Here is a 26,696-nt window from a genome sequence, read left to right as displayed (position 1 = left end):
TGCTTTGTCTTCCCATGCCTCTATTCTGTTCTTCATTTGGTCTTTCTTGTAGGCCAGTTTGGTCTCTCCAGTAGTTAGTAAGCCTTCCTGATATACTAATTTCAGTGCATCTTCATCATTGTTCTTCAGATATTCTTCCAAAGCCATTTTTTCTTCTTCAACCATCTGATGTACTTGTAGCATTCCACGCCCACCTATTTGCCTTGGTAGATAAAGTCTATCAATGTCACTGCGTGGATGAAGGGCATGATTCATTGTCATTATTTTTCTGGTCTGCCTATCCATTGCTTTTAGTTCTGCTTGAGTCCAGTCCACTATTCCAGATGTTACCTAATGACTGGGATTGCCCAGGTGTTGATTGCCCTTATGGTATTTCCTCCATTGAGTTTGGACTTTAAGATCTTCTTCACTCTCTTGATGTATTCACCTCTAATCTTTTTCTTGACTTCAGTGTGCTTGATGTTGTCAGCTTGAAGGATACCCAAGTATTTGTAGTACTCTTCCTCATCCAGACTCTTAATGTTATTTTCGTGGGGCATCTTGATTCCTTCAGTTTTCACTATTTTTCCTTGTTTGATAGTAAGTGTGGCACATTGTCCAAGCCAAACTCCATTACAATATCTTGGCTATATATACAGACAGTGTTGAGCAGCGATTCTATTTCAGATGATGTTTTTCCATACAGCTTCAGATCATCCATGTAGAGGAGGTGGGATAGTCTAGCAGATGTTTTTGATGTTTGATAGCCATGTCCTGAGTTATTCAGTATTGTTGACAGAGGAAACAGTGCAATAACAAATAGTAATGGTGATAATGAATCTCCTTGAAATATTCCTCTCTTGATATTAACCTCTCCCAGCCTCTCACCATTGATCTGCAACTGTGTCTTCCATTGTGCCATCGATCTTTGCACAAATTTTCTGATGTTTCTACTGACTCTGTTATTTCTAGGCACTTTATTATCCAATCATGTGGCAGAGAGTCAAATGCCTTTTTGTAGTCAATCCATGCTACATTCAGGTTGGTCTTCCTTCTCTTGCAGTTTTCCAAGATCATTTTGTCTATTAGGAGTTGATCTTTTGTTCCTCTGCTATTGGGGCGGTTTCCTTTCTGCTCAGGTGGAAAGAGATTGTTTTCAACTAGATGCTGTTGTACTGCATCAGCTACCACACCAGTTAGTAATTTGAAAGTTGTTGGTAAGCAGGTAATTGGCCTGTAGTTACCTGGTGTTGCCCCTTTTGCTGGATTTTTCATTATTAGGTAGGTTTTCCCAGTTGTTAGCCACTTTTCAATTTCTCCTCCTTGTAGTATATTGTTGAACTGTTTGGCAATGAGTGGGTGTATAACAGTTAGATGTTTCAACCAAAACCATGCAGTTCATCTTCACCTGGTGCTGACCAATTTTTGATTTTCTTTGCTCTTTTTTCTACCATTTTTGTTGTTATTGCTAGTTCTTTCATTTCAACTTCTGTTTTATTTGCATCCACCTCTTTTAACCAAGCGCATCCTTGTTGTATTTCTTTGGGTTATCCCATATCTGCTTCCAGAACTGCACTGTTTCTTCCTTGTCAGGTACTGACTGATTCCTTGCAGTTTCTCCATTGATGGATTGGTAGAACATTTCTGATTGGATTGAAATTGGAGGTTCTGCCTATAGTTTGCAATTCGAGCTTCATATCTACTGATTTTCCTGGTATAGCTGATTATTTGTTGCTTTATTATTTCCAGTGCTTCCTTGATCTTCTTGTTTCTAAGTGGTATTTCTTGATTAGGTATTCTTTGGTCTTCTTGTTCTTCACTTCTTTCTTTCATCTGTTCTAGCTTGCTTGCATGTGATCTTAACTTGCTGATCTTATTTTCTAGTCTAACCTTCCATTTTTCTGGTGCACTGTTTGTTTGTTTTTCTTCTTTGTTGATTTTGCATCCCAGTTATAACTGCAGCTGTGCTGTACATTAGTTGGTTTGTTTCTTGCAGTGAATTGGTGCTTATACTTGATATTGCAATTTTGCATCTTTTAATGCTTGTGCTAGCTGTTTCTTTGGAACAAGCTTCAATGCAGGTAGCCTTATTCTGTTGTTTTTGTGCTGTTCTAGATGCTCAGTTATTCTTTGTTTCAATTCTTTTATTTCTTTAGTTAGAGGGTTTTGTTCTTCCTGAGGAAGAGGTGCCTGGTTTCCAAATGAGAACAGTTGTATATCTCTACTGGATTCTTTCACTGCCAACTCCCCCTGGTTTGCCTCTACATTCTGAATTACTTCTGGTAAGGCTTTGATTTCTTTGCCCTGGGTAACCTTTGCAGTTCGTCCAATTCTGTTTCTGTGAATACTTTATTTTGTATTATAAATCGGCGTTGATCTGCTAGTCTCTGTTCTGTTATTTCTGATTCTGGATGTTGTTCTTTCCAGAACTGGTGCATTCGTTTTAGATATCCTCTTCTTGTTGGACTTGATCTGTAGTAACAGATCATTATTTCTTTGTTTTCCATCACTGTGTATCTGCGACGGGTAAACACCTTTTCTTCCAGTAGTTCTGCAGCTGCTGGCCCTGGTTGCTCAGCCAACAGTCCTGAGTCCTGTAACCCATTTTTCACCAGATATCCAGGAACTCCAATATCTAGTGCGGACCTTGTTAACCCGGGCGACGTCCGAGCCGGTATGGCATTCTGCAATTTACGTCTCACCATATTTTTTATGGGAGAGACACTCTTTGTCTGACTCCTCTGATGAGACCTGTCCAGTATGGTTGAACCTCTGGCATAGCTCTCATCTTCCTCAGAGTACACAAGCCCCACAACCACGTCAAAGGTAGTGCCTCACTGGGGGTATTATTATTATTATTATTATATTATTATTATATTATTAATATTATTATTATTATTATTATTATTATGATCATCGCACAGTCAGCCAGATGTTCAGACTGGATTTTGGCATTTTGTCTACCTATCGAGTCCTTAACCCCAGGGACCTGGGATAGGCAGATGTAGATGTTTGATGGTATTACAGATATCGTCGCAGGATGGAAGCAGTTCCTAGTAAGGCCGCCTTTTGCAATTGACTAATAGCGAATTTGTCAATGCCAATGGTGTTCAAGTGGTGCTCCAGTTGTTTTGGGATTGCACCCAAGGAGCCTATGACTATTGGTACTACCCTTGCTTGCTTTTGCCACAGTCTTTCTATTTCTATTTGTAGGTCTTTGTATTTTGTTATCTTCTCCAGTTCTTTCTCTTCTATTCTGCTGTCTCCAGGCACTGCCACGTCCACTATCCAGACTTTTTTGTCTTTCTTATCGACAATTGTTAAGTCTGGGGTGTTATGTTGCAGGTGCTTGTCTGTTTGGATTCTGAAGTCCAGAGCAGTTTAATTTTTTCATTTTCTATGACTTTCTCTATTTTATGATCCAGGTGCAGTTTTTGTCTGTTTGAATTCTGAAGTCCCAGAGCAGTTTAATTTTATCATTTTCTATGACTTTCTCTATTTAATGATCCCACCAGTTTTTGCTTACGGCAAATGATTTTTTGCAGATCTTCCAATTCCCATTGTATGCTACTTTGTCATGCCGCTGCTTGTATCAGTCTGTAGCAATCTTCTTGCAACAGCTTACCAAGTGGCCACTGTTTCTTCAGCTTCTTTGCATAGGTGGCACTTACTGTCTGTTGCTGTCTTCTCAATTTTGACTTTGTATGCATTTGTCCTTAAGGCTTGGTCTTGTGCAGCCAGAATTAGTCCCTCGGTCTCTTTCTTCCATTTTCCTGCTCTTAGCCATTGCCAGGGTTTATTATTATCTGCTTTCCCAGCTATTTTTTTCATGTATTGGCCATGTAGTGCTTTGTCTTCCCATTCCTCTATTCTGGTCTTCATTTGGTCTTTCTTGAAGGCCAGTTTGGTCTCTCCAGTAGTTAGTAAGCCTTCCTGATATACTAATTTCAGTGCATCTTCATCATTGTTCTTCATATATTCTTCCAAAGCCATTTTTTCTTCTTCAACCATCTGATGTACTTGTAGCATTCCACGCCCACCTATTTGCCTTGGTAGATAAAGTCTATCAATGTCACTGCGTGGATGACGGGCATGTTTCATTGTCATTATTTTTCTGGTCTGCCTATCTATTGCTTTTAGTTCTGCTTGAGTCCACTCCACTATTCCAGCTGTGTATCTAATAACTGGGATTGCCCAGGTGTTGATTGCCTTTATGGTATTTCCTCCATTGAGTTTGGATTTTAAGATCTTCTTCACTCTCTTGATGTATTCACCTCTAATCTTTTTCTTGACTTCAGTGTGCTTGATGTTGTCAGCTTGAAGGATACCCAAGTATTTGTAGTACTCTTCCTCATCCAGACTCTTAATGTTATTTTCGTGGGGCATCTTGATTCCTTCAGTTTTCATTATTTTTCCTTGTTTGATAGTAAGTGTGGCACATTTGTCCAAGCCAAACTCCATTACAATATCTTGGCTATATATACGGACAGTGTTGAGCAGCGATTCTATTTCAGATGATGTTTTCCATACAGCTTCAGATCATCCATATAAAGGAGGTGGGATAGTCTGGCAGATGTTTTTGATGTTTGATAGCCATGTCCTGAGTTATTCAGTATTGTTGACAGAGGAAACAGTGCAATAACAAATAGTAATGGTGATAATGAATCTCCTTGAAATATTCCTCTCTTGATATTAACCTCTCCCAGCTTCTCACCATTGATCTGCAACTGTGTCTTCCATTGTGCCATCGATCTTTGCACAAATTTTCTGATGTTTCTACTGACTCCTGTTATTTCTAGGCACTTTATTATCCAATCATGTGGCAGAGAGTCAAATGCCTTTTTGTAGTCAATCCATGCCACATTCAGGTTGGTCTTCCTTCTCTTGCAGTTTTCCAAGATCATTTTGTCTATTAGGAGTTGATCTTTTGTTCCTCTGCTATTGGGGCGGTTTCCTTTCTGCTCAGGTGGAAAGAGATTGTTTTTCAACTAGATGCTGTTGTACTGCATCAGCTACCACACCAGTTAGTAATTTGAAAGTTGTTGGTAAGCAGGTAATTGGCCTGTAGTTACCTGGTGTTGCCCCTTTTGCTGGATTTTTCATTATTAGGTAGGTTTTCCCAGTTGTTAGCCACTTTCAATTTCTCCTTCTTGTAGTATATTGTTGAACTGTTTGGCAATGAGTGGTGTATAACAGTTAGATGTTTCAACCAAAAACCATGCAGTTCATCTTCACCTGGTGCTGACCACTTTTTGATTTTCTTTGCTCTTTTTTCTACCATTTTTGTTGTTATTACTAGTTCTTTCATTTCAACTTCTGTTTTATTTGCATCTACCTCTTTTAACCAAGCCGCATCCTTGTTGTATTTCTTTGGGTTATCCCATATCTGCTTCCGGAACTGCACTGTTTCTTCCTTGACAGGTACTGACTAATTCCTTGCAGTTTCTCCATTGATGGATTGGTAGAAACATTTCTGATTGGATTGAAATTGGAGGTTCTGCCTATAGTTTGCAATTTGAGCTTCATATCTACTGATTTTCCTGGCTATAGCTATTATTTGTTGCTTTATTATTTCCAGTGCTTCCTTGATCTTCCTTGTTTCTAAGTGGTATTTCTTGATTAGGTATTCTTTGGTCTTCTTGTTCTTTAGCTTCTTTTCTTTCATCTGTTCTAGCGTGCTTGCATGTGATCTTAACTTGCTGATCTTATTTTCTAGTCTAACCTTCCATTTTTGTGGTGCACTGTTTGTTTGTTTTTCTTGTTTGTTGATTTTACATCCCAGGTATTCTGTTATAACTGCAGCTGTGCTGTACATTAGTTGGTTTGTTTCTTGCAGTGAATTGGTGCTTATACTTGCTATTGCAGTATTTGCATCTTTTAATGCTTGTGCTAGCTGTTTCTTTGAAACAAGCTTCAATGCAGGCAGCCTTATTCTGTTGTTTTTGTGCTGTTCTAGATGCTCAGTTATTCTTTGTTTCAATTCTTTTATTTCTTTATTTAGAGGGTTTTGTTCTTCCTGAGGAAGAGGTGCCTGGTTTCCAAATGAGAACAGTTGTATATCTCTACTGGATTCTTTCACTGCCAACTCCCCCTGGTTTGCCTCTACATTCTGAATTACTTCTTGTAAGGCGTTGATTTCTTTGCCCTGGGTAAACCTTTGCAGTTCGTCCAATTCTGTTTCTGTGAATATTTTATTTCGTGTTATAAATCGGCGTTGATCTGCTAGTCTCTATTCTGTTATTTCTGATTCTGGATGTTGTTCTTTCCAGAACTGGTGCATTCGTTTTAGATATCCTCTTCTTGTTGGACTTGATCTGTAGTAACAGATCATTATTTCTTTGTTTTCAATCACTGTGTATTATTATTATTATTATTATTATTATTATTATTATTATTATTATTATTATTATTATTATTATTAAAGTAATGCTAGTGCTTTGTGATTTGGCCTCTTTGATGGTAGTCCTTTTTTTGTAGAGTAACATCTTGGAAACATCTTAACAACTAAATTATAATTGAATTACTTTCCTAAAAGCCTAATTAAGTGCCAAACCTCTAATCGTGTAAGCCATGTGCTTTAATTCATTAAATATTTTATTCTGCTTTATAATGATATTAAGTTATTAAAATATTAATAAACACTTGTGCAAGGGAAGGATGTGGGGGACAGAACAAGCAGCCATATACCGATGAAGCTTGAGTTGCTTTTATGATTAAACTTATTAACCTATCTGTCAGTTAAATGGCTTACTGTACAAGTTGTTTGTCTTATAATTTTGTGGTTAGAGCATCACAGAAGGTGGAGCCAATGCATTTTCTACTAATTTCCTCTGAGTTGAAAGAGATAAAACCACTATAAACTCTTCTGAATAAAAGTATATAAAGAGCCATATTAAATCATATCAAAAGTCCATTCATCCAATGTCCTATTTTTTATATCTAATCATATATATTCCCCTTCTCCAGAATCTAGCATTCAGATGCAAATTGTTGATAAAACCTCCATTATTGCAACTAGATCTGTAGCTCTTATTGTAAACTGGTCCTTTCATATTCCAAAAAAATAAAATATTTGGATACTACACTTGCATTTCTCTAATACATAGCATTGTATTATTTTTTTTTAAAAAAACCTCTTTAAATGCAATAAATCAGGGATCTTCAAACTTGGCCCTTTTATGACTTGTGGACTTCAACTCCCAGAATTCCTCAGCCAGCATGCCTGGCTGAGGAATTCTGGGAGTTGAAGTCCACAAATCATAAAAGGGCCAAGTTTGAAGACGCCTGCAATAAATAAATAATATTTCACCAACTATTGTAGCTTGATGATTTTAAAGAGACTGCTTCCTTCAAAATTATATTAAATAAAGTTGATGTTGTTGAACAAATTTATCTGTCTCACACAATGAGAGGCTATAATTAGACTAGACTGTTGTTGTCATTATACATGCATTTTATTTGTAATAGTTGCTTGTGTGACAAAGTGTATTGAGTTGTGTATTCATCATGAAATGAGGAATTCAAGTTAGAAAATGTATTTTGTAATATTTATAGTATTTTGTAATATTTGTAGTATTTTCATCAGCTTCTTTCTATTCAAGTACTATCCTAGGTTTATACCGTTAGTGACATCAGTTTTTTTGAGCCATCCCTTGACTTCATGAAAAAAATTGTAACAATATAATAGATATATTCATATTGGCTGGAATGTACATGTAGAGAAGCAGTGGAGTTTTGGCAGCAAAGAGCTTTCAGAATAACAGAATATCAGAATTGGTAGGGACCTCCTGCTCTAGCAGGAAAGAGTTTCCCAGAGAATGCCCCCAGATTAAGAGATTGCATAATGGAGCCTGAAGCTTGATGGAGGAGAAGGCAAAAGATTCAGGATAGCCATAGTCTAGAACAGGGGTAGGCAACCCAAAACACTCAAAGAGCCACTTGGACCCGTTTCCCACTAAAAACAAAACACCGGGAGCCGCAAAACCCTTTTGATATATAAAATGAAGATAACACTGCATATATATCCTTTTTTACCTTTATTATAGGTGTGTGTGTATGTGTGTGTGTGTGTGTGTGTGTGTGTGTGTTTGTGTATGTATGTGTGTGTGTGTGTGTATGTATACACACACACACACACACACACACACACATACACACATTAAAAATAAAAGTAAAAATATGACTCTTGGGAATATCCATACTATTAAAACAATGATCCCCAAGAGAATGCTTTAAGAGAATAAAATTACATACACACAAAGGTAAAAAAGGATATATGCAGTGTTATCTTCATTTTAGATGTCAAAAGGGTCTCTCTCTCTCTGTCTCTCTCCCTCCCTCCCTCTCTATCTGCCCTTGGTCTACCACTCCTCTTCCCCCCCCCACACACACACTCTCTCTCTCTCCCTCCCTCCCTCTCTCCCTCCCTCTCTCTTTCTCTCTCTTTCTCCCCCCTCTCCTATCTGCTGCTCACCTGGCAAGCTTCAAGCTGTTGTCCAACAAGCTCAGGGGTAGAAAACCTCGTCTCTTTTATGACTCATGGACTTCAACTCCCAGAATTCCTGAGTCAGCCTAGCTGGGCTAGCTAGCTCTCTCCTGCCCTTCCTGCTTCATGCTTCCTGCAGAGACACAGCAAAGGGAGGAGCTCCGCCCAGTAAGCTTTTCAGCTCCTCAGAGAACACTGTGAGTGCACTCTCTTTTACACACACACAGAGAGAGAGAGAGAGAGAGAGAGAGAGAGAGAGAGAGAGAGAGAGAGAGAAGCAGGGAAGCGCAATTGCCTCTCTCTGTCTCTGTCTCTCTCTGCAAAGGCAGAGGAGGCTGGGAGCCACAGGGGAAGGCTCAAAGAGCCGCATGCGGCTCCGGAGCCGCAGGTTGCCGACCTGTGGTCTAGAATCTCTCAGGAAACACCAGTAGGTTAGAAAGTTATAGCTTTAGTTTAGCAAGATTCTGTCCAATAGATATGAGGGTTGGACTTGATTGGATTTCACTGTATCATCTTTGGGCTTGGGCTGACACTGAATTCCGTTTGAAGCAGAATCTTCATACGATATCTGCACATATCAATTTTCTTTCAGCAAATAGTCCTGCTGATTAATGTGCTGGGCAACCTGCTTGATCCAGAGTATTCATCCTGGCAGAAAAGTAAAATATAGGTGATTACAGCTAAATGTAACCTACACTAATAAGGACCTCTTGGGTTCCTTGAACAGACACTTGTCCTTTCAGTGTGCATAAAAAAAGGTATGCAGAAAATGGAAACAATTTTCCAGTTCATATTTCAAAACCAGTTATGAATATCAGTAAAGCTGCAAAAATATGATCATGTCATATTGGAATTCAATATAATGCAAACCCAAGTAATAGAATATAATCCAACCAGTGTTGTAAAGTTTAAAAGAGCTGATTTTAACAAAATAAGAGAGAGAGAGCATAATAAAAATTCCATGGATGAAAATCTTAAAGAGGAAAACAACCCAAGAACTGTAGGAAACTCTGAAAAACAAGATCATTAAAGCCCAGACCAGCACAATATCATTGAAAAAGAAAAACAAGAAATCCAAGAAGAAACCAGCATGGTTGCACAAAGATCTCTCTGATAAACTGAAAAACAAAAAGGACAAGTACAAAAAAAAATGGAAAGACACATAACTAAGACAGAATATCAACAAATAGCCCGAATGTGCAAAGATGAAGTCAGGAAAGCAAAAGCTCAGAATGAACAAAGACTTGCAACAAAAGTCAAACATAATTTAAAAAGTTTATTTCAACATATAAATAACAAGATAAAAGTCAAGAAAACAGTAAAGAAAGAAGATGGCAAGTAAATAACAGGCAATAGAGAGAAATCAGAGCTGCTTAACTCATTCATTGTATCATTCTTCATGCAAAAAGAAACTATAGCCCAATCTATCAAAAATATAACTGTAAAAGACAGACTAGAAATAAAAATTAAAATAAGCAAGAAAATGGTAAGAGAACACCTGTCTGATCTTGATGAATATAAATCAGCAGGACCCAACAGATTACATACCAGAGTTCTGAAGGAGCTGACTCAAAAACAGTAACTGTGAGAGGGGCCTTAGATTGCTAGTGGATGATCACTTAAATATGATCAGCAATGTGTGGCAGCAGCCAAAAAAGCTGATACAATCCTGGGTTGTATAAACAGAGGCATAAACTAAAAATCACATGAAGCATTAGTACATTTTATAAATCCTTAGTAAGACCACACCTGGAATACTGCAGTTTTGGTCATCCCATTAAAAAAAAGATGTTGAGACTTTGAAAAAAGTGAAAAGAAGAGCAACTAAGATGATTAAAGGCCTGGAGACTAAAACATATGAAGAACGGTTGCAGGAATTGGGATGGCTAGTCTAGAGAAAAGAAGGACTAGGGGAATAGCAGTATTCCAGTAAAGAAATGGAGGTCAACTTATTTTCCTAAGCATCAGAAGGCAAGACAAGAAACAATGGATAGAAACTAATCAAGGGGAGAAGCAACCTGCAATTAACAGTGAGAACAATTAACCAGTGGAACACCTTGCCTTCAGAGGATGTGGGTAGTTCATCACTGGAGGTTTTTAAGAAAAGACTGGACAACCACTTTCCTGAAATTGAATAGGGTCTCCTGCTTAATCAGAGGGTTGGACTAGAAGACCTCTGAGGTCCCTTCCAGCCCTATTCTGATTGAAGATATTTGTTATCTTAAAATTAGGACTTTAATGGAAATTGCAAGCCTAACTTCTTGTTGCACTGAGTTAAATCTGAGTCATCGTAAGACATGCCTTTTGAATCAGCCTTGTTTTATTTGGTATATAAAGATTTTGAAAATTGTAGTCTCAGCTGCTAAAACATATTAAGGGAAAATAGGCCAAATTATTCTTTATTCTAAATTATCAGCAGGAACAAAGATATATCAATATGAACAAAAAAAGAGATTATGAATCTTATGAAGTTGCTATAAGTTGCATTATTCAACAAAAATGTGCCTTTCAAACTTGAAAAAAAAATCCAGAGTAGTTGTTTATATCCAGTGAGGGAAGTTAGCCCAGAGAAGGAAATATTTAAAAAAGGCAAAAAAATATATTTTTCCTCAAAAGGACTTTTTAAAACCAAACCTGGCCCCAAATCTATCTCTCTGCCCCAAGCAAGATTTTAGCCCCATACAAATGCAGATGTAAAACCATCAGAAAGTTGGAGCCAGAGCAATCAAGAAGACAAAGGAAAGATCTGCATACCCCACCCAAACTCTAGGAGTCATTAGCCCCATCACCTGGGAAGCAGGATATGATAATAGAATTAAACCACAGATATCAAGGCCTAGACAAACACTCAGAAACAGCCTCAAGGTTCACGCCACAGGAACAGGAAACTATTCCAAACAAAAGGCTAGAGGGGGTATAAAAACCTACTACACCATGTGCTCAGCCCTCCTCTCCTCTGCACTTTCCTGAAGAACCAGGTTTCTGCAATAAACTGTAACCTTCTTCCCAAAGCAGTCGCCATATTTGCTTATTTATCCCTGGCTTGGATGAACCAGGATGAAGACTTTACTTCTAACACCAGAATCAGTATTTTTCTTTCAAATGCAGTACTGTAAGGTTTTCATAAAGGTTTGGCAACTTGTTAGCATTCTTGTGCCTAAATGAAGTAAAAGAGAGCAACACAAATACAAATGCTTAGGAATTAGGAAGATATCTAGTTTTATGACTCTGAAGAATGAGAAGCAATTTACAACGTGCATGCAGATATCCTGAGATTAGGACAGGGTAAGGGAAGAGGGAAAACATTTGTACTTCTGCATAAAGACCATTAACTTCATGCCCTGCAGGGAGCTAAATCAGAAGCAGATGCTCTGGCTGCTGTGTGGCTGACAACCACTTTTTGAAAAAGCAGCAATCAACACCTGCATTGATAAAATGATGGGTTGGCATATCCATGTCTCTGCTGGCTATCCTGAAACACAAAGGGATAGCAAGAATGAAGTACAAGCAGAACATATTGTAGTGGAAAATCAACCAGCCTATCAAATGCCTATCTTTGTAATTATGCACAAGAGCAGTGTCAATGAGGTTTCATGCACTAAGCCATTTCCTGAAAAATTAATAATAATAATAATAATAATAATAATAATAATAATAATAATAACTACCTTGACGTGGTTGTGGGGCTTGTGTACTCTGAGGAAGATGAGAGCTATTCTAGAGGTTCAACCATACTGGACAGGTCTCATCAGAGGAATCAGACAAAGAGTGTCTCTCCCATAAAAAATATGGTGAGACGTAAATTTCAGAATGCCATACCGGCTCGGACGTCGCCCGGGTTAACAAGGTCCGCACTAGATATTGGAGTTCCTGGATATCTGGTGAAAAATGGGTTACAGGACTCAGGACTGTTGGCTGAGCAACCAGGGCCAGCAGCTGCAGAACTACTGGAAGAAAAGGTGTTTACCCGTCGCAGATACACAGTGATGAAAACAAAGAAATAATGATCTGTTACTACAGATCAAGTCCAACAAGAAGAGGATATCTAAAACGAATGCACCAGTTCTGGAAAGAACAACATCCAGAATCAGAAATAACAGAACAGAGACTAGCAGATCAACGCCGATTTATAACACGAAATAAATATTCACAGAAACAGAATTGGACGAACTGCAAAGGTTTACCCAGGGCAAAGAAATCAAAGCCTTACCAGAAGTAATTCAGAATGTAGAGGCAAACCAGGGGGAGTTGGCAGTGAAGGAATCCAGTAGAGATATACAACTGTTCTCATTTGGAAACCAGGCACCTCTTCCTCAGGAAGAACAAAACCCTCTAACTAAAGAAATAAAAGAATTGAAACAAAGAATAACTGAGCATCTAGAACAGCACAAAAACAACAGAATAAGGCTACCTGCATTGAAGCTTGTTCCAAAGAAACAGCTAGCACAAGCATTAAAAGATGCAAATATTGCAATATCAAGTATAAGCACCAATTCACTGCAAGAAACAAACCAACTGATGTACAGCACCGCTGCAGTTATAACAGAATACCTGGGATGCAAAATCAACAAAGAAGAAAAACAAACAAACAGTGCACCAGAAAAATGGAAGGTTAGACTAGAAAATAAGATCAGCAAGTTAAGATCACATGCAAGCAAGCTAGAACAGATGAAAGAAAAGAAGCTGAAGAACAAGAAGACCAAAGAATACCTAATCAAGAAATACCACTTAGAAACAAGGAAGATCAAGGAAGCACTGGAAATAATAAAGCAACAAATAACAGCTATAGCCAGGAAAATCAGTAGATATGAAGCTCGAATTGCAAACTATAGGCAGAACCTCCAATTTCAATCCAATCAGAAACGTTTCTACCAATCCATCAATGGAGAAACTGCAAAGAATCAGTCAGTACCTGACAAGGAAGAAACAGTGCAGTTCTGGAAGCAGATATGGGATAACCCAAAGAAATACAACAAGGATGCGGCTTGGTTAAAAGATGTGGATGCAAATAAAACAGAAGTTGAAATGAAAGAACTAGTAATAACAACAAAAATGGTAGAAAAAAGAGCAAAGAAAATCAAAAATTGGTCAGCACCAGGTGAAGATGAACTGCATGGGTTTTGGTTGAAACATCTAACTGTTATACACCCACTCATTGCCAAACAGTTCAACAATATACTACAAGGAGGAGAAATTGAAAAGTGGCTAACAACTGGGAAAACCTACCTAATAATGAAAAATCCAGCAAAAGGGGCAACACCAGGTAACTACAGGCCAATTACCTGCTTACCAACAACTTTCAAATTACTAACTGGTGTAGTAGCTGATGCAGTGCAACAGCATCTAGTTGAAAACAATCTCTTTCCACCTGAGCAGAAAGGAAACCGCCCCAATAGCAGAGGAACAAAAGATCAACTCCTAATAGACAAAATGATCTTGGAAAACTGCAAGAGAAGGAAGACCAACCTGAATGTGGCATGGATTGACTACAAAAAGGCATTTGACTCTCTGCCACATGATTGGATAATCAAGTGCCTAGAAATAACAGGAGTCAGTAGAAACATCAGAAAATTTGTGCAAAGATCGATGGCACAATGGAAGACACAGTTGCAGATCAATGGTGAGAGGCTGGGAGAGGTTAATATCAAGAGAGGAATATTTCAAGGAGATTCATTATCACCATTACTATTTGTTATTGCACTGTTTCCTCTGTCAACAATACTGAATAACTCAGGACATGGCTATCAAACATCAAAAACATCTGCCAGACTATCCCACCTCCTTTATATGGATGATCTGAAGCTGTATGGAAAAACATCATCTGAAATAGAATCGCTGCTCAACACTGTCCGTATATATAGCCAAGATATTGTAATGGAGTTTGGCTTGGACAAATGTGCCACACTTACTATCAAACAAGGAAAAATAGTGAAAACTGAAGGAATCAAGATGCCCCACGAAAATAACATTAAGAGTCTGGATGAGGAAGAGTACTACAAATACTTGGGTATCCTTCAAGCTGACAACATCAAGCACACTGAAGTCAAGAAAAAGATTAGAGGTGAATACATCAAGAGAGTGAAGAAGATCTTAAAATCCAAACTCAATGGAGGAAATACCATAAAGGCAATCAACACCTGGGCAATCCCAGTCATTAGGTACACAGCTGGAATAGTGGACTGGACTCAAGCAGAACTAAAAGCAATGGATAGGCAGACCAGAAAAATAATGACAATGAATCATGCCCTTCATCCACGCAGTGACATTGATAGACTTTATCTACCAAGGCAAATAGGTGGGCGTGGAATGCTACAAGTACATCAGATGGTTGAAGAAGAAAAAATGACTTTGGAAGAATATCTGAAGAACAATGATGAAGATGCACTGAAATTAGTATATCAGGAAGGCTTACTAACTACTGGAGAGACCAAACTGGCCCAAGAAAGACCAAATGAAGAACAGAATAGAGGCATGGGAAGACAGAAGCACTAGGCATGGCCAATACATGAAAAAAATAGCTGGGAAAGCAGATAACAATAAAACCTGGCAATGGCTAAGAGCAGGAAAATTGAAGAAAGAGACCGAGGGACTAATTCTGGCTGCACAAGACCAAGCCTTAAGGACAAATGCATACAAAGTCAAAATTGAGAAGACAGCAACAGACAGTAAGTGCCGCCTATGCAAAGAAGCTGAAGAAACAGTGGACCACTTGGTAAGCTGTTGCAAGAAGATTGCACAGACTGATTACAAGCAGCGGCATGACAAAGTAGCAACAATGGTGCATTGGAAGATCTGCAAAAAATATCATTTGCCTGTAAGCAAAAACTGGTGGGATCATAAAATAGAGAAAGTCATAGAAAATGATAAAATTAAACTGCTCTGGGACTTCAGAATTCAAACAGACAAGCACCTGCAACATAACACCCCAGACTTAACAATTGTCGATAAGAAAGACAAAAAAGTCTGGATAGTGGATGTGGCAGTGCCTGGAGATAGCAGAATAGAAGAGAAAGAACTGGAGAAGATAACAAAATACAAAGACCTACAAATAGAAATAGAAAGACTGTGGCAAAAGCAAGCAAGGGTAGTACCAATAGTCATAGGCTCCTTGGGTGCAATCCCAAAACAACTGGAGCACCACTTGAACACCATTGGCATTGACAAATTCGCTATTAGTCAATTGCAAAAGGCGGCCTTATTAGGAACTGCTTCCATCCTGCGACGATATCTGTAATACCATCAAACATCCACATCTGCCTATCCCAGGTCCTGGGTAAGGACTCGATAGGTAGACAAAATGCCAAATCCAGTCTGAACATCTGGCTGACTGTGCGATGATCGATAATAATAATAATAATAGTAGTAGTAGTAGTAAAGTTGGAAGGGACCTTGGAGTCATCTAGTACAACCCACTGCTCAGACAGGAAACCCTACACCATTTCGGACAAATGGTTGTCCAGTCTCTTCTTAAAAACTTCCAGTGTTGGAGCATTTACTGCTTCTGGAGGCAGGCTGTTCCACTGATTAATTGTTCTCACTGTCAGGAAGTTTCTCCTTAGTTCTAGGTTGCTTCTCTCCTTGATTAGTTTCCACCCGTTGCTTCTTGTCCTGCCTTCAGGTGCTTTGGAAAATAGCTTGATTCCCTCTTCTTTATGGCAGCCCCTGAGATATTGGAATACTGCTATCATGTCCCCCCTTGTCCTTCTCTTCGTTAAAGTAGACATACCCAATTCTAGCAACCATTCCTTATATGTTTTAGCCTCCAGTCCCCTAATCATCTTTGTTGCTCTTCTCTGTACTCTTTCTAGAGTCTCAACATCTTTTTTACATCGTGGTGACCAAAACTGGATCACCACGATGTAAAAAAGATGTTGAGACTCTAGAAAGAGTACAGAGAAGAGCAACAAAGATGATTTGAGGTTTGAATTGAGGTTTCTGAAGTCATTTCACCAGCTATATAGTCTCATTCCACTTTCAATGCCATTAATGCACATCAGAAGAAAAAAAAAAAACATGTTGATTTGATGACAGGGAAAAGAATGGTGTGAATTAATGGCCCAGAAGAAAAGAAATAGTAAATGTATCTTTAAGAGCTTATTAAAATGCATGCAAGAAACTACTTGCTTAAGAGTTTAAAATAATAGATACAGGGCTGAATCACTCATTTGACTACAATTTAAATAACCTAACAATTAATACCCAACTTTACAGATGTTCACAGAGATAGGTAGACAGATAGGTATGCCTTTTAATCTATTATCAGCTTATTCTTTTTCTTGCGTATTTACCATATGAATGGCAATTTGTTACTTTATAGTTTGCCGTGAGCATTTTAAAATATTTTGCTCAGATACATGATTATGTGGTGAACTTGCCTATAGCTGAAATGAATACCCACAGATCCAGAATTAGATTTTCAGTATATACTGTATATTACTATAATCATTAGAAAAATGATGATGCTCTGAAAAATAACGTTTTAAATATTCATTAGCTTACTGAGTATCAAGCCTCAGTAAGACTTTTAACCTTTGATTTTATATATAAATTAAATAATGGGAGAGAGAAAAACACCTTTTCTCTTGGATTAGACCTATTCAAATCTCTGTATTGGTATATTTATAAATGTGTATTTTAATATAACCTTTGGATCAGCAGGATTAGACAACTATAAAAATCCCAGGGATTGTGTCAAAGACTGACTTTAAGTCAACAGAAATATGATATAATTTATTTAGAGTTTTTTTAAAGACAAATATTGGAAAATGCCATAAAATGATATAATATAGAATATTGGATTATAGTCAGTCATTCTTCTCTGAACCTTTCTCTGTTTTGCCTTTCTATGTAAGAAAGATTGCTGGAACAGGAAGGAATATAAGGGGAAAATGGATTCAATGTGACCTTGAAATCAAATCAAGTTTTATGAGAGATTTCTTACATTTTATTCTACTTCCATGTAACCATATTTGACAATGGAAATTATAAGTCAAATTAAAATCATATCCCACTGTCATGCCAAATTTAAAGCAACAACGTCCAATTTTTGAAAGTATATATCAGTAGCTTCAATCTTCACAGAAGAAATGTATTTGAGAATGACATTTTAATTCTTTTCTGGAGCTCTTGTCTCTGATATGAATTTGACAAGGTCACTTCTGAAAACTACCCAGCGGTTTATCACATATTTACTATTATTTATGCCATCTAAGCCAGTAAAAATATAAGCTACCTATTTATTAATCCACCTATCCACTTTTTCATTTAAAAAAAACACAAGGCTTTAAAAAAATGGCATAAAGCACACTGAGTATTTTTAAATTAAAAAACCATAAATAAAAATAAAAGGATCATCTTCAAATTTTCTAAGCAAATAAATCTTCAAATAGATGATTAGGGCCAGGAATGCAGTATGCAGAAGTGGAGACTTTTTGTTTTAGTTCAAAACCCGCAACTGTATAATTCTTCAGCATCTGGGCTAGTTTTGGGTTTATGATTTCTGCACTGGATTCCTTTTATCTATTTAGGATTTCCAGCCATCTGACCTGGCTCAAATCTTTACCCATTCTGGACTGGATTGGAGAACTAGGAGATTTAGAACGGGCATGTGATTGTTATGAGGTAGATGTGGTATGATTGAGGTCTCTCTTGGCTGCTGAGTCTTAGATGTAGAAGCAGCTGGGGTGGCTTTGGCTAGGAGAACTGTGTCAGATAGATGTAGAAGTAGGGTAAATGGATTCTAGGCCTGACAATGGAGGTAGAGTCGGTAGAAGAAGCCAAAATATGGGAAGGTAAGGACATAAGTAATTTAGCATAGATTTTCACCTCCCCTCCACCATTATGTTCTCCTTTGAAGTTTAGCCAGGTAGGGTAACCTATGAGATTTTAAAGGGCCATGGAAGAACAGCTAATGTTCTTTAATGCTTAAGACCTGTGGTGGCACAGTGGTTAGAATGCAGTATTGCAGGCTAACTCTACAGACTGCCAGGAATTTGATCCTGACCAGCTCAAGGTTGACTCTATAAACTGTTTAGAGAGGGCTGTAAAGCACTGTGAAGCTGTATATAAGTCTAATTGCTAATGCTAAGTGCTAATGTGACTCGAAAGACCTGTCAAATTCCCATTTCTACTTAGAATTAGAGTTTAGATAGTTAATACAATTGATTTTTAGTTTCCTTTCCTCTTTTGAACTTCGTGCTCAGCTCCTTGATGCAATTCTTTACCCATGGCTGTCAAGAGGCTAAGAAACAACTGGAATAAAAGTAGAGGAAAGCCCCTTTCAAATCAAATCAAATCAGAGCTTCTCAACAATGTGAAGGAAAGAAAGCGTCATTTTAATAGCCTATTTTTTTTTAAAAAAAATGCCATTGACAGTGCCAATCTTTTATATCATTCCCTATGCTTTGCCTTTACAGCCTTACAACTATTTCTCTCTTCATCTGAGAATCAGGCAACAGATGAGTAAGGTAGATCAAATCTGTGTTCTGTCTTCCAGGGCTCGGCAAGGAGTTCTTGCTTTTTCAGTGCTCTATATTTGTATTTTTCCTCCCCCCCCCCTTTTGTTTTGTTTTTGGAGAACTGACTGAGCCAATGTGAAAAGTCCCTCATTTCTTTTGACACAGCATTTGCAACAGGTGACTAACTGGGTGATGACAGTTCAAGTCAGAACACAACAAAGACTGGGAATAAAGCTAAATTTTCCTCTCTCGCAGCTACCTGACTTGGGCCGAACTCTGAAAATGCTTAACCTAAATTGATCCAGTTAATGTAAGTTTTGTAGGGACCTTCACTGTCTCAGTTCAGTGGACCTTACTCTCAGGTAAATGTGTATAGTTTGCAGCTAAAGTAAAAAGATGTTGTAATTCTTGCGGTAATTAACAAATTCACTGCAGAATAAGCTTTTATATAGTATAAATATTGTAGAAGATTGGATGAAAAAAAACCCTGCTATGATATGTGCCAAATAGAGGTGTTTCAGGAGTTAGTTATTTATGATTCTTCAACACTGCCATGTATTTAGAATGAAATTCACTTTAGAGGACAACCTCAATAAGCCTTGGGAGATGTTGGTAAAATTCTGGCTCAAGAAGGTGTACAAATAACATCTTAACTTTTTAATTACAAGTACTACAACTCATTTGTGATAGAAGTTTTCCTGTAGAGAAATATAAATACCACTGCATATTTTTCATGGTCTGGCAGCTCTGTTTTATCAAACCCACAGTACTTTTTAACTTCCAAGCAGCAGTGTATTGATCTGTACAAAACAACAACTCTACTGCTACATTTTGATCTATGAGGGCGAAATCTTTGCTCCCAAGTCATTTATTATCTTTCTAAACAGATGCATATACCAAAAAAGTTTAAGTGTGCTGGAGCTTAGTAATTAAATACTTTATAGATCTGGTATTAATCAATCACTCCAAAATGTCTGAAAAAGTCAAAGATCTGTTGGTGAGGTCTTTATCATGGTACAAAAGGCAGCATGGAAATGGAAAGTTGAACACACAATAAATTAAAATTTGTGCTACAGAACAATGCAAAAAGCTCTTACAAAATCTATTCATTGTTTTTGTAAATGTGAAAATTACTCTGCATTATGAAAGATGGAAAGGCAACTTGAAAGTGTTGACATTAAAAAAAACAATCAGTGGATTAAGATATGAAACCAAGCATAAAAGGTCAAGCCTATTCAACTCATTAGAATTAAGTTGAAATAGCAGACTTAAATCCTAAGTATACCTAATCTAGATAGAACTCCCAAAAAGCAGAGAGAATGAATCATTTCCTGAAGAGTCATTCTCCACAATCCCCAGTTTTCTTTTAATAACATTTTCTTCCACTTTAGAAGAAAGGAATGGGAAGATCAACTCTTTCTTTGTTCCCTTTCCTGAGACAGAAACAGAATTCCAAGACAAAGCTGTTCTCCTGCTAAACATGAATAGATTATTAGAATATTATTAGAATAGTATTAATACCACTCTACAATGCCTTGGTAAGGCCACACTTGGAATACTGCATCCAGTTTTGGTCACCACGATGTAAAAAAGATGTTGAGACTCTAGAAAGAGTACAGAGAAGAGCAACAAAGATGATTAGGGGACTGGAGGCTAAAACATATAAGGAACGGTTGCTAGAATTGGGTATGTCTAATTTAACGAAGAGAAGGACAAGGGGGGACATGATAGCAGTATTCCAATATCTCAGGGGCTGCCATAAAGAAGAGGGAATCAAGCTATTTTCCAAAGCACCTGAAGGCAGGACAAGAAGCAACGGGTGGAAACTAATCAAGGAGAGAAGCAACCTAGAACTAAGGAGAAACTTCCTGACAGTGAGAACAATTAATCAGTGGAACAGCCTGCCTCCAGAAGCAGTAAATGCTCCAACACTGGAAGTTTTTAAGAAGAGACTGGACAGCCATTTGTCCGAAATGGTGTAGGGTTTCCTGCCTGAGCAGGGGGTTGGACTAGATGACCTCCAAGGTCCCTTCCAACTTTATTTATTATTATTATTATTATTATTATTATTATTATTATTATTATTATTATTATTATTATTATCGATCATCGCACAGTCAGCCAGATGTTCAGACTGGATTTGGCATTTTGTCTACCTATCGAGTCCTTACCCAGGACCTGGGATAGGCAGATGTGGATGTTTGATGGTATTACAGATATCGTCGCAGGATGGAAGCAGTTCCTAATAAGGCCGCCTTTTGCAATTGACTAATAGCGAATTTGTCAATGCCAATGGTGTTCAAGTGGTGCTCCAGTTGTTTTGGGATTGCACCCAAGGAGCCTATGACTATTGGTACTACCCTTGCTTGCTTTTGCCACAGTCTTTCTATTTCTATTTGTAGGTCTTTGTATTTTGTTATCTTCTCCAGTTCTTTCTCTTCTATTCTGCTATCTCCAGGCACTGCCACGTCCACTATCCAGACTTTTTTGTCTTTCTTATCGACAATTGTTAAGTCTGGGGTGTTATGTTGCAGGTGCTTGTCTGTTTGAATTCTGAAGTCCCAGAGCAGTTTAATTTTATCATTTTCTATGACTTTCTCTATTTTATGATCCCACCAGTTTTTGCTTACAGGCAAATGATATTTTTTGCAGATCTTCCAATGCACCATTGTTGCTACTTTGTCATGCCGCTGCTTGTAATCAGTTGTGCAATCTTCTTGCAACAGCTTACCAAGTGGTCCACTGTTTCTTCAGCTTCTTTGCATAGGCGGCACTTACTGTCTGTTGCTGTCTTCTCAATTTTGACTTTGTATGCATTTGTCCTTAAGGCTTGGTCTTGTGCAGCCAGAATTAGTCCCTCGGTCTCTTTCTTCAATTTTCCTGCTCTTAGCCATTGCCAGGTTTTATTATTATCTGCTTTCCCAGCTATTTTTTTCATGTATTGGCCATGTAGTGCTTTGTCTTCCCATGCCTCTATTCTGTTCTTCATTTGGTCTTTCTTGTAGGCCAGTTTGGTCTCTCCAGTAGTTAGTAAGCCTTCCTGATATACTAATTTCAGTGCATCTTCATCATTGTTCTTCAGATATTCTTCCAAAGCCATTTTTTCTTCTTCAACCATCTGATGTACTTGTAGCATTCCACGCCCACCTATTTGCCTTGGTAGATAAAGTCTATCAATGTCACTGCGTGGATGAAGGGCATGATTCATTGTCATTATTTTTCTGGTCTGCCTATTATTATTATTATTATTAATTATTATTATTATTATTATTATATAAACCAGGAATCAAAGAGCGGGAGACTTGCTGAGAAGACGTCTCCCTGGTGCAAGTCGGGGAACTCTTTTTTCCACCAAAAGTTGTATTTTGATACCCCTCTCTTATTTGTAACAGCTGAAATTTGCTGTCACCAAGGAAGTTGATATAATAATATCTGTCAACTTCTTTTTTTCAATTGGCTTAAAGGATTGAATAGATTAATAGAGAATTGGTGGCCTATACCTCCCAGGAATTTTTATTTATCTATTTTACTACTTAAAGGTGAAACAAATGCACTGTTAAAATTGAAATATTGTCATTGAAGTCTGGTTGCAAAATCCTTGGGACAACTGTTCGCCAAAAAAATGAGGTTATAATAAAGTTTGGTCAGTGTTTCTGGGTATCAAATAAATAAAGATGATGGCCCTACAATTGAACTGCTCCACCCCCCATTTTTATATGTGGTGTAAGTGCAATATAAGGAAAAGTCATCATGACTTTTTCAGCAAACATTCTGGATGCTCATCGTTGTGCTTGTATTCCAAGGATAATAACCTTTTAAGTATCATAGATGTCCAATGCACATTTCCAAGTGGATTGGATTGGGTTGGGTTTTGACCCCAGAGCTTACATCTCCATAGAGCCATGGTTATGCAGTAGTTAGAATGCGGTACTGCAGGCTAATTCTGCCAAATGCCAGGAGTTCGATCCTGACCAGCTCAAAGTTGACATAGCCTTCCATCCTTCGGAGGTTGGTAAAATGAAAACCCAGATTGTTGGGGGCAACATGCTGACTCTGTAAACCACTTAGAGAGGGCTGTAAAGCACTATGAAGAATTATATAAGTCTAAGTGCTATTTCTATTGCTGTCTTCTCTTCCATATATTATGCTACTGCCTCCTGCTTTGTGAGGGGTCCAGAAATAGATTACAGTTATGTCTTCTTCAGGCTTTGTTAAGTTCTTCAAATCTTAAAAGAGTAATCTCTTTTTCATATTAGCAGCAATTCTCTTTGAATATATATACTCAGTAGTGGGATTTAGCCAATTAACACCACTTCAGCAGAACCGGTAGCTAATTTTTTGTTGCCTAGGCCCAGAATGGACTTCCAGAAGCGGCATCCACACAGAGAACCGGTTGTTCACATATTTGAATCCCACGACTACTCTCTAAGTTATTTCAGTCTACAGTCATTTTAAAATTAAACCTATTGTAATGTTCATCATAATGTTCCTGTATATGTGAACATTTTATTTAATTAAAGCACATGCCTTTGTCAATTAAACCAAGTGGTGGAACATTAACCTTATTTTGTTATGCTTTATTTAAAGAAGAATCAGGCCTGAATAATAAAATACCCTTTTCACCTTGAATTCACACTTCTAAGGAGGAAATTTAGAGCTTGTTCATATAGCTGACAGCTTTAATTGCAACTTTACATTGATTGCCATTAGGCTGTATAAAGCTCTCACAAATAAAAAAATCAGTATTTTATACAATTCATGTCAAATTTACCTTTGGGTAAAAAAACTTCTTAATGTCATGTTACTTTCCTATTCATAGCTGTTAAAACCTTTGGAACCTTATTTAATTTAAAGTGGGACTCTTAATTTTACTGATTTTTCTTGATAATTTATAATGTTTGTGATTTGTGCCCATCTGTAAGAACTAAATAGTACTTAGTAACATGAAATGGTACCTTGCTTTGCTAATAACAATAACAAATATTAATGTTATGTTGCAATTGTACTCAACAAGGGTTTTTTATTATTTATCCAATTTTAAAATAACAAAGTTGCATTTAGGATATTATTCATACTACAGGTAACCACTATTCAATAGGGATGTGCAAAAATGTGATTCATAAATCTGATTAGTCAAAAGTGTGATTATATCTGTGAAGTGAGTTGGATTTCTAAACTGAAATTGATACCATTGAATCAATTTGGACTGATTTACATAATTTCTGTGAATGCACACTGATATGTTTTTGCCTATCTGAATTGGGGAAATCAGTCTGAAAAATAGATTACCAATTAAATGAGATTGATTTTTTCAAAAATTGGATCAAATGACTGAATCAAATAAGTTTGCCTTTCTAAATTAACTTGAAAAATGGCATAAATCAGAAAAAAATGCAGTCTAACATAGAAGAGGGATGGCAAGCTTTTAATTCCTGAGAGCTTTAATATTTAGAAATTCTGATAATTGCTGCAAGAAAGCTGAGAATAAAAAGCAGGTGAGGCACATAACAAAGTTTTTCTGTATTCTTAGATGAGGGTATGGGTGGTATTTTGCCTAGTTTAGTTCTAGTATAGTTTTTGTGAACTTCCTGAGTGAAAATTCAAAACATTGCCAACAATTTTCAACAATTATGATCAGTGAGAAATCTAGGATACAAAAAGGAGATTTGAATAGCACTTTGGACCACAATCTGAGATCTTCAGTCTTCAATTATATCAAATATTGCATCCTTTGACTCCTAAATTTCATCAAGCAATTCTGGGTGGTTTTCAGTATCATAAGATCAGTGTAGGTAATTAAAATAGAAACATTAAAAGACAAAGCCTTGAAATCAAAACTTTAACATTTAGAGTGAATTAATAAAGGATCTGTGTCTAAATGGGGTGGAGGTAGGATCTTATCTAATCTACTAGCTGCCTCTTGAATGGGACACTCCTTAATCAATTTAGAGCTACAGTATGTAAGATAGTAACAAGCCACAGTATTCCCTATGAGGCTCTGTGGAAGGGAAAATTGGACTTTGAAGAAGCAGAATAGGAAGAGTATTAATGCCTTTGAACTTTGATGTTGGAGAAGACTCTTGAAAATATCATGAACAGCCATGAACCATCAAACAAACAAACCCAGAGCTCTCACTTGAAGCACAAATGTCCAGATTCACATCACCCTACTTTGGACACTTTATGCAAATACCAGCTCTCTGGAAAAAATTCTAATGCTGGCAAGGTAGAAGAAAAGAAAAGAGTGACCAACAGCAAGGTGAATGGACTCAATTACAATCGTGATGAATGAACTGTTGGAAGACCTGAAATATCAGATTATGTATAGATTGTCATGGAGAAAAATTATCCATGTAGTCACCAGGAGTCCAAAATGACTTGATGGCACATACCCATTTTTTTTAAAGGAGAGTAGCAACACTCAAATATATGGTTGGAATATGAAGAAAGATTATTGGTTTCTTATTCTATGAGATAAATATATTTATGAAGGGAGTGAGAGGCAAAGGAGATTTTTTTTCTGGGTAGCTATTTTTACCAAGGCTTACTCTTTGGTAGACCATTGTTGTTTCATGGTATAAATGCAATAGGAAGGACAAATAAAAGAAAATAAGTATTATTTCTCTCCTTCTCTTGGGAACATCCCATGATTGAAGTACCACCTCTTTCATTCCTGAATCTAGTTAATCATTTTTGGGGAGACTATTACAGACTATTTAATTTTGTATTAGAACTAAAAGTGTTGTTCTTGCTTAGCAACCCATGTGTTTGTTGATCTTTTGCTATGGAAGACTGGCTTCAGTTTTATTTGTAATTATTTCCTTCAGTGTTTTTATGCTTACCATCAATTTTTTTTATTTAATCTATATTTTATAAAAGTTTTCTTCTATTCTTTCAAGGGACAACTATATATTTGTGAGAAGCTGCACATATGCATTTACACTATGAAAAAAACCACCTCCCTCTTATCATAAATTAAACATATCTTTTATTATTTTGAACAGCAGAACTAAATACTTAAAATCATATGATGCAAGCAACCATTTGATGCATCCCCAAACTGTAAACTATGCTTAATTACAGGACCTGAATGAATGAAAAAATGGAATAAAAATGAAAAAAATTGACTTATCTATGAAAATGCAGCCTCTATTAAGCTTGATAAAATCTCTACCCAACATTTTTAAAAAACAGCTGTTGGATAATAAATATCACAACAAAAATATGAAAGGTTTTTTTCAATATTTTCTTTCAATTTCTATTGCAGCACAGCAGATAGAGCTCCTTACTGCTCCATTTGAGGGCCATGCAAGCCGAAGCATGGCATTTCCCAGGGGAAGGCATACGGAACTAAAAATATTCATGAATATTTATGGAACTTGGCAACCATCTGCTCCCTAAAATGCTTGTTTCAGGCAACTTATATTTGCATAGAAATCTTGTATATTAATTTCTTTTTTAAAAAAGTACTTGAATTTTGATTCCCAAGTTTTACAGATCTAAAGACTATATCTATTCCACTCATCAGATTAACCATTGGGATAATCGACAATATCACAGAGAGAGGGTTCATAATGAATGTAAACTATTTTTAGGGGAAGTAACATAATAAAATTGTGACAGTTGGGCTTCTTGAATTGAAACTTTATGAGAAGGGCTAATAAAGTCAATGAAAAAAATACCTCAGTGAATATACCTAGAGGCAAACAAAGTCATTACCAAAAGCCAACATGGGTTTGTCAAAAACAGATCATGCCAGACAAATCTTATTGCAT

The sequence above is a fragment of the Crotalus tigris genome, unplaced genomic scaffold (genome assembly GCF_016545835.1).
Source record: "Crotalus tigris isolate CLP2741 ecotype Arizona unplaced genomic scaffold, ASM1654583v1 scf7180000023780.715972, whole genome shotgun sequence".
NCBI classification, from domain to species: domain Eukaryota; kingdom Metazoa; phylum Chordata; class Lepidosauria; order Squamata; family Viperidae; genus Crotalus; species Crotalus tigris.
This window is presented reverse-complemented; position numbering follows the sequence as displayed.